The following is a 12,889-nucleotide window of genomic DNA, read 5'->3' as shown; positions in this document are numbered from 1 at the left end:
GCATTTTGGGTCTCAAATTGAGAATGTGAGATTAAACTGAGGAGATGTTCAGATGGTAAAAACAAGTCAGACACACAAAGTTGAGCATCACACCCTGGAGCTGTTCCAGCACAGACTGAGTGTCATAGGCCTCTGGGAGGACAGGCTGCCTCACCAAATGGACCAGGACACCCCATTAAGCAGCGAATTCCTCTCCATTGAGAAAGACAGAATAAAGATTTCATAAAATACATAAATCTCAAACAGCATCCAAGTCAAAGGCTCCCTGGTGATGCTGCATCACCGCCATGGTCCTGGGTGGGAGGAATTCATCCCCCAATTACCTTCTTCTCTAGAAGCAAGTTTGCTTTTCTCTCATTTGATGCACCATCCAGACCTCTAGCTGCCTCTCAGATGGGCTTGAGTCTCCCATATGGCCTGTATCACGCTTGGAGGCTTGTACAGAAGTCTTTGATGTCCTATGGGCCTCAGGTGCCACTAAATACCTGCATGTGGGGAGCCAAATCCTGCCCGTGCCCAGCGAAGGCTGCCAGCACCCACCTGGGAAGCGGTGGCTGTAAGACAGCTCAGCGAACACCAGATGCCACTGTTCCCTTAGCCGTGCTGCAGCGTGCTGAAGGAAATCATGTTTACAATGCAGGGGAAATTTTTCCAACCTTTTCCTGCATGCATTAAGTCTCTCAAGGCTGTAAGAACTGGCTTTCTGTTAAAGGTTGAGTTTTAGATATTTAATAATTGCTCTGGCACTTTCCGGGAGACAGTGGTTGAGCCCATCTCTCTTTCAAAGGTTCGCAGGGCTGAGGCCAGGGACTCTGCTCCTGTTTGGAAGTGCCACTCGGTGTGGGGCTGGCTGCTGCAGGAATTAGCATGTTCATGAAGAACATTTATGTTCCTAAATAGAGGGTGACCTTGGCACCCCTTCCTTAGCCAGGAAAGGAAAAATATCAAGAATTCTTTTAAATGAGCAATGTGAGAGGGTTTAAAGTACATCTGGGTTCACTTAGCTTTCAGATACTTCTCTTTTTTCTCAAATAGACATTGTATTTTACTAATATTTCAACTGGAAAGAAAGAGAAAGAAAAAAAAAAAGGACATTTTTCATCCATCCGTAAGCCACAGACATGCGCCACTTGGGTTTCCTTTTCCTTTGCCACAGTAGAAGCAGACACAACTAGCACAGTTCACATGATAGCTTGAAACCATTGGGTATGAATCAGGGTAGCTTCTCCAAAGTCGAGGAAGAAATCCTGATTTCTACCAACTGATGGTTTAAGCTTTGTCTTCTACCAGCGCCCATTTGGTTATTTCAGATGCTGCCTGCATCAACCAGGCTGTTGAGCAAACCTGTCAAAACGCTTGTGGTTAGTCACTGGCCACTATATTGGCTTAACAGTGGCTGAACAAAACATTTTAGTTTTTTGGGTCATGGGGAGCAACACTGTAGGGTTCCCTTCCCCTAAGTCAAAGCTGGAATTATGTATAGGGCAATCGCCGTCTGTAATAGAGACCAGCTAGAAACAAAAATCAGTTTACAGACCATCTTGACCGTGCATGTGGACACATGGATTCTTCTTTGTATCCCAAGTTTTCCTAGGACATAAATCATGAATTTGGCAGGATAAGAAAAAAAATCATGGTGGAAATTCAGCTGTGATCTGTAGGACAGGCAGAAGGTGGCAGTGCAGGTGTTTGGTAAAGGCTGGAACAGCAGCAGGCGAAGAGATGGGAGGCAGTGGCCTGAAAGGAGTCAGGCTTTCCATTTTATTTGCTATGGATGTAAATCACACCGTAAGTTCTGCTAAATAATGAGAATGGACATGAGAAAGAAAACTGTCATCTTTTAAATGTCAGCTATAGGAAAAATTACCATTTCAAACCACTCAATTTCAAGCACTTCTAACGTTAGAAATTCCAACACTTACATACTCTTCCTGGAGGAAAAGCATGTACTTTTCTAACCTAATGAGGATCAGTAACGTTGAGTGACTTACCACAAAATAGCTCTCCAAAAGCCTTTCTTTGAAGACAAACAACCATTTTTGCATGGGGAGTCCTTGTTAGGCAAGTTATGAATTATCAGAAACATTTCTTTGGCTTACAAATTGCAGACCTAGCGGACAGATCCATAGGGGAGCTGCCCTTGCACAAGGGAGACCATGGAGAAATCTGCTTACCGGCCACTCCTAAATGCCCCAAGCAAAGACTTGCTTGGCCAAAACCTTGTCTGTTTTTTTTATCCGTTGGTCTAACGAAACGTACCACCTCTCCCCATAAGCCTTATCCTTACTCTTTAAGGAGAACAGTCATTTTTCAAAGGGGTAATAAATTCAGGCGACTATTTTGTCTTACTTGGATTAGGAAAGGAAGACGCCATGGAGGCTGTGGGCACCCTTGGCATGATAGGATCCCAGCAGCATTAAAATAAAGAGATTTAGGCAGCCAAACTAGCAAACAGCCAAAGAGGTAGAGCCTTAGGAAAGCAAAGACAAGGGGGCAGCAAACGGGCACAGCCCAGCCACTGCCCAAGAAAAGGAAAGAGTATTTGGCAGGTGGAGAAGGTTGTGTGCAACGGTACAGCATCACTGCCAAAATACGTTGTGATGGCGCGGCAGAGTGCGTCACCTGGGTAGCACCAGCGGGATGAAATGTGTTTGTGTATGCCTGAATAACCATCGTTAAAATCCCCGTTTGATGATCGCGCACCAGCAGATCAGAAAGAGGAGATATTTGTGAAAGGATGTGTTACCAAAAGTTTATCCTTTCAAGAGTGGCAACTTTGTATCTGTTAAGCTGCTGGGATTCTTTCCATTGGCTTGAACTGGGTTTGAGTCAGACTTTGGAGACACAAACAGCAGGGCAAGTCCAGACACCACTGAAGTCAAAAACAAAACTTCTGCCAGCTGCCCATCTATTCCTCTTCTGCATCAAAGTCTCAAAAATAACAAATACGGTTTCTGAAAAGATTTCCACAAGTGATGAGAGGATCTACCTGTACTTGTCTGGAGGAAGAAAATAAAGCCCAAACCATTTCTTATGGCCAAGGGATCACAGGGAAAATTCAGCTTGGAGGAGACCTTGGGAGGTCATCTCAGCCAACCTCCTTCTTGCTTGAAATAATCTCTCCCCTTTTGAAAATGGCGCGAGCAATTTGTACAGAAAACATTATTGGCACACACAATATTTCACCTACTTCAAAGACGTAGCGGCTGGTACAAAGGAATTATATAAAACTTTTTTTTTAATTAAAACAGTGAAATAGAAGATTTGTGAAACTCAACTTGAGGGCAAGTTTGGAATGAATGAATCCCTCCATGAAATACTCCTTTGATACCTCTAACTCAGGTGGCCAGCGTGCTTTAAACATGCTTTTCCATTCTTCCTTAGGCGAAGGAGCCAGGCAGAGGAGCGATGGGAGCCCGGGGCCACGCGGGGTGATTCACCTGCCTGGGACGTGCCCGGCGGGGCGATCTGGCTAGCGGGGAGCCGGCGGCACCCGTGGAGTCAGCATTGGATGAAGGGGGAGGGAGGGAAGGGAACGGTGTTATCTTGGTGATAGGGAGTTGGCCTAGGATTTGGAAACTCAATTTCCCTTCCCAGAGCTGCCCCGTCTCTGTCTGCCCTTCAGGCCATCCAAGTGCAGGATGGGGAGGTTCGCACCTTCTAGAGCTGATGGCAAAGTGCTGGAGGGATTGTCAAGGTCTTGATATTTCTGCATCTGTCTTCAAGCAAAACTTTGTATCTCTAAAACGTTCACAAGCCTATTATCCAAAAGACTCTGCTATAATAATTTCAAGATGTTTTGCTTCAATTTTGACTTTTTTTTTTTAATGCTCTCCAGCTTTTTAGTATAAGCCGAATAAAGCATTGTTTCTATCCAGAATATAAAACTTCAAATTTAGATCACAGCAGTGCCTTTTAAAGCAGTGCTAAAACTGTTGGTGTTTTTTTTTTTTAATTCAGGGGAATATCTATTCCCACAAATAGTTTCAGTTCTGATAAATCAGCATTTCCAGACAGAAAATCGGTTAGTTTAGTTTTCTTTTAAATCCTCACCCTGCCTAATACTTAACTCCTTGTTGTGAACCGCTTTGAGATCTACTAACAAAGTGTGCTGCGTGGCAGTCAGTAGTATCGTGATTATTTTTCAAGCAAAAATTACGTTTCAAAACATAAGGGAAGGGCATCTTTTAATCATTTTGACTATGTTTAAGTGAGATCACCAAGAGAGAGTATAGCTCTGCAAAGGACATGTGCAGGCATGCCTAGGAATTTGGCTTGCCTGCAATTTATCTGTCCCAATTAAAGGCAGATGCAGCCTTTCGCTACCATGAACGTTTATGAACTGGCAGATCTGCAGAACAGGGAGACAGTTAATATATAGCAATGGGTCCTGAACTAATCAGACACACACTTTTACAGTGGTGTTTGGCTTTAGCTTGCCCAATTGCATGAAGAACATTTTCAGTTTTCCTTCCTACCTCCTTGGACAAGATGCAGTACAGAAATTACCCAAATTTGGGTAATCATGTAGTTTGCAGTTTGTGTCACTTCTCCGAAGTCTATGACAAAAGAGGGGAATTACAGGACACGCAAAGTATCAAAGTGGCTTATGCTCTAATTCTGCTTTGCAGAAGGGACGGAGCTTCCCCGAAGTACATGCAAACATACCGGGAATGGTGAACGGTTCAGAAAACCCAACAGATACTTAAATCTGCCTCTTGCTTAAATATCCGAGGAGTCGCACTGGACCTGCACAACCCATTCCCGTGCTCAGATGCTTAGTGCTATCCTGCTGATGAACACACCAGATGCACGGCGAAGCTGCAGCCCGGTCTGCACCAGGGCAGCCCCGATGAAATGAGTGTACCTACGTACCTCGGTCATTGCACACCAGGAGAAAGCGAGGCCCCAGTCAACTCCCCTGCAGCCCTGATGTCTCCCATAAGCTCAATTCAGCCCGGACACACTTCAGAGGTCAAACACGATTGCAAACGCAGCATCGTCTCACTATTACTTGCTCCTTGTACAGCAGCAGCACACAGAAAGCTCAGTTTCAAAAGGCTGTATGGGCAATGGGACCGGCTGCATGGATCCGGCCCCCCTGGTTGCAAGCCAACGCAAACCCTGCTAGACAAGGAGGATGTTCGAAGGTAAGCTCAGTGCAGTTTGTGCTCCTATACTCATAAATACCACTTACTAGTATTAATTTCTCTTTAAGTTATGCATACATGGTATCTAAGGTCTCAAGAAATTTAACAGTAACTCACATGCCTCATGCTACTGTAGAGCATCTGCAGGATCAGAGCAGCGGTTTCTTTCCTCCTCAGCCTTTATTTTTCTTAACACTGACAATTTACATTACTAGTTATAAATACCGGGGCTCGTTTTTCAACCCATCACCTGTTTTCAGATTCTTTCCTTACATTTTATTATTCTTATTTTGTGTTAGGTTTGCCGTTACATGTTTTCTACCTTTGAGCCTTACCTTTCACACCTCCCTATTTCCTAGTTTTTATTATTGTAAACCTGCACATTTTAAAAATTAATGAGGTGGTAGGGGGCTGACTGAGAACAGGACCGCCTGACATCAACGATTACCAGGCTTTTCCTATATTTAGAGCAAGATGTAACCGTGAAACTATGTGAACTGACAGTCAGCAAACCTGCAGCTATACTGTGAAATATGTGGTACAGACGTAACCGCCAGCCTGGGACTGAGTCCCCCACCCACTGCAGTAAGCAGAAAGGCTTGCTGGAGATAACAGAACTCTTTCCTTTTTTAATGATTCATGTGAATACAGCCGTTGACTTCAGCGGAGAGAGCTTGAGGCTTAAATCTGGGAGGGCTAGTAGTCACTGTGCAGTTTCTAGGTAAAACCAAACACATTTCTCAGCAGTGAAGAAGGATCATCCAGAAGAGGAGAGGGGTCCACACCACCCAGCTTTTCATTCCTGTGTTTGAAGCTTCTTTTGGAGATGCTATTCTCCACTTTTTCCATTTCTTTTACATTAAAGACTAGTTGCACTTGGTGAACTAGCATTGGATAAAAAGGTAGCCTTCAAGGAGGGGAAAAATGAAGATGAGCGAGCTGGAGAGGGATGGCAACGATCCTGATGTCATGAACAGTTTAACATTGGGTTTTCCCTTGCTAAACTACAGCTATGAGAACTAGTCCGGCAGGGCAATCTCCTCCAAATACACAAAAGGACATAATACATCCATTTAATCATACAATCTTGCATGGAAAGGGGGTTTTATGTGCAGGGAATAGCGAACTGTGGGTAAAGAAGAGGTCAGCATAGATGTCTGTGACTAAGTTGTAAACACACCTGAGTGAAGCAGTTTATCTTCTTGCTTTAAGTGCACCAAACGCTATTTTTCACTTGGATTCCTTTCTCAAACCCCTCCCCAGTTCAGCGGGATGTCAGCCTGCATCCCCCAGGCCATACAGAGCACCATCACTCATGGCAGGCAGCACCTCGAGATGTTTCAGTAGCTTCAAAAGGTTGGTGAGCAGCAACAGGGTGTGAGAATACCCAAGCCTTCATGTAACAGGGTTCCCAGGATGCCATCCCATCAGACTCCTTCCCATCCTGCAGCGACGATGGATGTTGCTCAGGACACAGCCCTCTCTCGATGCCTTTGGCAAGCTCTCCTGGGTGAGATCAACTCTCCAACCGATGCACAAGTGGAGGGGTCTGTGCCCTGGAGTACGCTCACATAAATCACCGCAGCTCTGCTGATTCCAGGTGTCTCAGGACCTGGCCCCAAACACTGTATTTGTACAATTTCTTCCGTCCCTGACTACCTTTGATTGATTTGTGTCTTTTGAAGATGCAGAACTGATTTCATCCTGAGACAGGGCAGTGGCTCCCTCTGAGAGCTGGTGACCTGTTGCCTGGGTTGATACATGATATATGACAGCGAGGAGCGAAGGGCATTTGCTCCGACTCTCAGATATGTGTCTTCAGTAAACAAAGGGACGGAGGCACACACGCGCTTTCCTAGATATCAACTTTTCAGTTTGAATTTACAGCACTTGTTACAGCTTTTTTGAATGATTTTCCAACCCAGGAAAAGGCAGATGTGATGCTTTCACAGGCTGCATGTACTTTTTGCTCGCTTTGCACTGTGCAGGTCGGCACCTTCCTCAGCTGGAGCATGTGGGGCTGGAGAACGTCAGTGGGTACAACCAGTTTCTGCCATTTCAATTGAGGTTTTTATTTAGTCTTCCTTAGGACCACATGCCTGCTCTGAGAGGAAAGAAGGATTCCTTGCCAGGCAGAGGTGAGCATTTAGGCAACATAGTTTGATGGGAGAGCTGAAAAAACCCCAGGACCCTACATTTGCCTACCCTGAAGCACAGCAGTCTCTCCATAAAAGACTTTGGGAAGAGGAGGAGGTAGCAGGCGGCTCTCTCCTTCTACCCTTACAGGCACTAGCCCCTCCTGAGCTGATATTATTCTCTATGAAAGACCCTATAAAAGATTAGATTCAGGCTATCTGTTCCTATTTGTATTCCTCCTGTGTACTCCTTTGAAGCATACTTTAATTCTCCCTGTTCCCCAACCTCATTTCAGCTGGTGGTGCTGGAAGGTATTTAAAGTTACAGCCATAGTCCCATGGGTCACCATGAAAGAAATCAGAAGAAGGAGGAAAAAAAAAAAAAGAAAAAGGAAAAAACCCAGAAAGAAAGCCTGAGTCTGTCTGATGCACAGCAATGCTTATATTTCAATTACAGAGAGTGAGGGGCCAGACTCAACAGAGTCTGAGACAGCGAAAGGAAGAATTATGTTGGAAAAACCAGACACCAGAGCCATAAAAGAGCGACTGCCTGTAAATGGCTAATCCAGTTAACAAAGCAGGCAGGTGGCAACCATGCTTTCAATCCGAATCAAGTGCCAACACGGCAGGGCACGCTTATTTACACCGCTTGAGGGTCTGACCTGCAGCTGTGCTGCTCCTGCAGGGCAGGAATGATCCACAGGCCCATGCATTAAAAAAACAACACACCAGAAAAAAAAAACCTGTTCAGCCCTGCCTCCTCCATCTCACACAGAGCTGATTCAGAGCAGGCAGCTTCCCAGCTCCCCGACACCATTTCCTTGCTCCTTCTTTCTTCGACACGTTGGTAGCGGGGGATTTCTATCCTACCTGCTGGCGGTTGGTGCTTGCCTCCTGCAAACAGCATTTATGGCAGGCCTGATCCTGCTGCTGCCGAAGCTTGCAGGCACACGCTGCAAGGGGAAGACGAAGGCACCCCCCACCAGCTGAGCCGGCCTGGAGGGATAAAGGAGCTCTCTGTGCTTTCACACGGGGCGCAGCCCCACGCTGATAAGCGGGCTTGCCTGCGCCGAATCCCAGCCCGGCCTAGGCAGGGCTCCCTTCACAAATATAGGGCTTTAGTGGGATTTTATGAATGAGGCTAGGCAGGGATGTGTGTGACGGAGGTGACACGGTGCAGCTGCCTCCCCAGGGGAGGCTGAAGGCGAGATAAACAGCCCAACTGGCCACTTCTCCGATTACCCAATATTTTCCTCTAGGCTCTGGTCTCCATGTCTCATAAATCCCTTGCTGTTTGGCCTCCAAGCAGCGATGGGGGCTGTGAACATGCATCCAAATGATGCACCCTGTTCCCGGGCTAACAAGGGACTGTTTGAAAGAAACTCTGAGCAGGATGACGTCAAGCCAGAAACCTCTCAGAGGATGTTGCAAGCCGGGCTTTGAAGGCAGGGTTTGTTTAGGGACATCAGGTTTCAGCTGGATCCACTGATACTGGACATGCCAATAAGAAATCCCAATTACCAGGCAAAATTGAGTAAGAGGCTTTCAGGCTGCGGGTACCTTTAGCTGAGCAGCACATAAACATCCTGCCCTCTTTGGCAAGGAGGGAAGGAGAAACCACTCTGCCTTGTGTGCTCTGTCTGAATTAAGTCAGAGCTCTCAGGCTTCCCCATCAGCACAGCCATCAGCACCTCTTCCTTCACCGTGCGCCCAGCAATAGCAAACCAGGGCTAGCAGAAAGCCAGCAGAGGCTCAGAATAGATAAGGAAAAGGGCTTTGTTGAAAAGGGCTTTGCTGGGACCCCCCATCAGCCCCTGCACGCACAAATACTCTTCAGCAACAGTGTAAGCTTCATCCTCACCCACTCAAATCCACATGCAGAAGCTTTGCTTGAAAAGGAATAACCGCCCGAGTTCTTACGCATCTTTCTTTAGAAATGCTATGCAAATAGATGCTCTAAGTTTTGAGAAGGGGCTAGTAGCTTTTTTTGGATTTGTGAATGGCTACAAGGAGACACCAGGGGAAGAACAGCTGTTTCACACTCCTAATCCTCAGGCACTGCTGAGGTTTCCAGGGTTTGGGACCCAGCATATCTCTGTAGGACATTTAGGGGCAGGGTGGTATAGCGAGACTGTGCTACACTGTTCTAAATCAGTGCAAAGGAGAATTACACCTGAGACTAGAGCTGAGATATGTTAGATTGCACTGCGATCCTACAGAGATGTCAGTCCAGGCTTATTGAAGTCACCAGGAGAGCTGTAAAACATATACTGCTTTCTCTTTATAAATAAATAAAATAATAAGAAATCCTGCTTGACACCAGGGACAACCAGAGAATGGGACACAGCCTTCTCAATTCCCAAACTGTGGCTTGGATCCGATCCTATTAAAAAATAGGGTTTTAATAGGAGTTTAATTCTTTCTGCTCTTGCCTGCCTTTGCCCAAGCTTTTCCAATAGGAGATGGGGCCGCTTTGGTCTGTGTCCAGAAGTCACTCAAAGTGGGGGATGCTTTATTTCGTCTGGTTTGCTGCTCTCAGTTGGGTCGCATCGGAAGCCAAGTCCTGGAAGCTGTATCAAACAGCGTGGTGCTTTTAGGAGATGCAACAGATGCAGTCAGGCTTTTATCTTCCAGGGCCTCCAAATTGCTGGATCTGTGTTTTATTTCAATGATCTCTCCATTGCTAGTAATTATATAGAGCAAGCGAACAGACCCATTTGGATATCTTTTTGCTTGGTCAAAGCCTATATTTAACTACAATTCCTGGCTCCCTTTCCAGCAGTCCACAATAGGGCTTATTTTCCAGCCTGCATCTGAACACCCAAAAGTCCTCAAGAAATCAAAGTAGAGCTGGAAACGATCCATGCCACCCTACCTGCCAAGAGCCGAGACCAGCGCTTCTAATTGCTGTGAGCTTCCTTTACTCATCAGTGAATCACCAACCTGTAAAAGTGAGAACAGAGAGCTGCTGCACCCAGCCCTCCCTGTGAATGGCGTCAGCTGCTGATGGCCTCTCCAAACAGTTTCATTTCATGCCATAGCTATCCATCTGCAGCTGTATTCCACCAAGTCACTCTTCGGGAACTTGCTGTCCTTATAAAGCATGATTTGGTTTTGTTTAAAGAAACAAAACTGACTGCCTGCAGGATACTTTGATCCTAAACAGTATTTTTAAGTAATGGGGCTGGGTGAGGCTATGAAATGATCTGCTGGTGAGTCATGACACCACTTTCCGCAGTGATCCGCTTTGTCAAACAGCATACCTGATTCTCTTGCTCAGTGTCAAATATTTGCTGTCTGTCTGAGTATAAAGAATATTTCACAGCAAAACCAAATGTCTGTCTTTACAATGGCGCATCCTTTCACTGCTGGCTATTCTCTCTCACACGTGTGTCCACATACTCAGTTGTGCAGGGGAGCCAGACATAAAGCCAAGGTAAAAAAAGCAGTAATCGAAGTTGCACGCAAAGCAAAAGAGACGCCCCAAAAATGCCATTAGCTTCCAGGAAACAGCAAGCTTTCAGAGTCGAAATCACCCCTGGTGGGAACAAGCCCAGCTCCATTAAATTCAACAGACGCTGTTACACTTCACTGAAGTAGGTCTTTTAGGGTTTATTTGAGGTTAACTGCCCAAATCCCTGGCTTACAGACCTCTTTATGTCCAAGATAACAAATGCAAAGGCAAATAGGAGCTAAGAAAGAAGCCGTGCTAGCGGCTGTTTCCCTGCCCTCTGGCTCGCTGTGTTTGCTGACAGCGCAACTATGCAAAGCATTTGGCTCAACACACGGTTGTGGCCGTCCTGCTTTTATTTCAGCGGTTCCCAATACAGCCCTGTTCTCCTCTGTTTGCTCTTCGGGGACTTTGCATAAGAGCCAGGTAGGGATATCCACCATAAAGTAAACAAGTCCTGTCTGCACTTTTCCTTGATTATTGACAACGAGAGTCAATTATAAACAGGGCTTGGCCACCCCAGGCACAAAAGCTGGGCTTTGTCCGGACCTGGAGGATGCTGCAGTGAGAAAAGCCCAGCACTGGTCAAACTGGGACAAACCCCTGTGTATCCCATGGGCTGAGGGTGCTGTTTGCTGGTGCTCTGCCAAACTGAGACGCTGTCTGAGGCTGATGGAGGTGGGGGGGGGAGAACTATGACACCCACCCTGAGTGCTCCCCTGTGTGCAGGGATACCCTGGGGAGCAGCTGCTTGGCCACTGCCCTGCCTAGAAAGTGGGTGGACAAATGAACCAGGCCTTGAATAAGGAGCACCCATCTGAGCACAGCTGTCTGCGTTTGGGTAACACCACCCTGGCCGCTGTCTCATCTCTAAATGGGGTTGACAGTGCTGAGGAGCGCTGTAATACCCAGCTCCCAAAGGCAGTGAGGTGTCCTATGCCAAGGACATAAAACGGTGCCTTTTCTATCTCCACTGAACCAGTGCTATGCACAAAAGCAAAAAAACCAAAAAGCCAGCAAACCCAGACACCCCCCGCCCTTTGCTTTTTCATACTTCTCTTTCAGTCAGTATGATGCTCCTAACAGAAATAAGGGAACATTTAAAAATGCACATTTCTAGAAGTAAAGCTATGGAGAAACCTAAGCTATTAGCCCAGCAATGGGGAAAAGAGCTTACTCTTTATCTTGGTATTTTTTCCTCAAAGCACATCTCAGCCAAGTCAGCCTTATGCCGCGAGAGGCAAGAGCTGCTGGTGTCGGAGAGCTGCCACATAGGACGCATGCTCCCAGAGCAAGGACAGTGGGACAACTGGCCATGCCTCTGCTGTACCATGGTGGAGTTTTCCACCACTGCTCAGCTCCTTGCAAAGTAAATACAGATGCAGATCAGCATCAGGCAAATGTCTTGGTGCCTGGTATTCCACAATATCTCTGAATTATGCTGTTTTCTCACGCACGAGCAAGTCTGTCCTCTACGTGGAAGTCCAGCAATTAAGCTCGTGTTCAAGCGTCTGTGTGATCCAGACTTTAGATCCATTAACCACACAGTGAAACCTCAAAACAGTCTTTTTTTAATGCATACCTATCTCAAAGATCAATAATGGACAGATAAGTTTGTGGGGGGAGGAAGAAGGAAAATGCCATTAAAGACTAGGAGCTGGACAAAATGGTGCTATGCTTTATTAGTCATGCCCCTGGGATCAGCAATAAAACAGATCTGATTTCAAAAGAATACACATATTGGGTGCAAGCTGTTATGAAGCAGAAATCATGTGTTAATAAGAGGGATGTCAGCACAGATGCAATCCTGATCAAGAGGCCAGTTCGTATTGCTATGGGATATGCTGCTTCTGGGCTGGCATTCAGAGAGCACCTCCCTCCTGGGACTTCTGCTCTCCGTATCAGCAACCAACATCCGCAGACCTAGCGCTGGTCAACATACTGTGAATAATGTGCGAGCAATCGCTTGCACACTCTTTCTTGATACTTTCATTTTCCAAGAGGCAAATTTACATACCAATGTCCCCATGCTCACCTCAGGTAACCCCAGACCTTCACTTTCACCCAGCAAATTCACAAACGCAGGCTGCGATTTCACATCAAAGAGGAAGCCGGGAACATGGTGACCGGTCCCAGGCACTGAGCTCTCAGAG

Source organism: Calonectris borealis, chromosome 6 (genome assembly GCF_964195595.1).
Source record: "Calonectris borealis chromosome 6, bCalBor7.hap1.2, whole genome shotgun sequence".
NCBI lineage: Eukaryota > Metazoa > Chordata > Aves > Procellariiformes > Procellariidae > Calonectris > Calonectris borealis.
The sequence above is the reverse complement of the archived record's forward strand: the minus strand, read 5'-3'. Positions refer to the sequence as shown.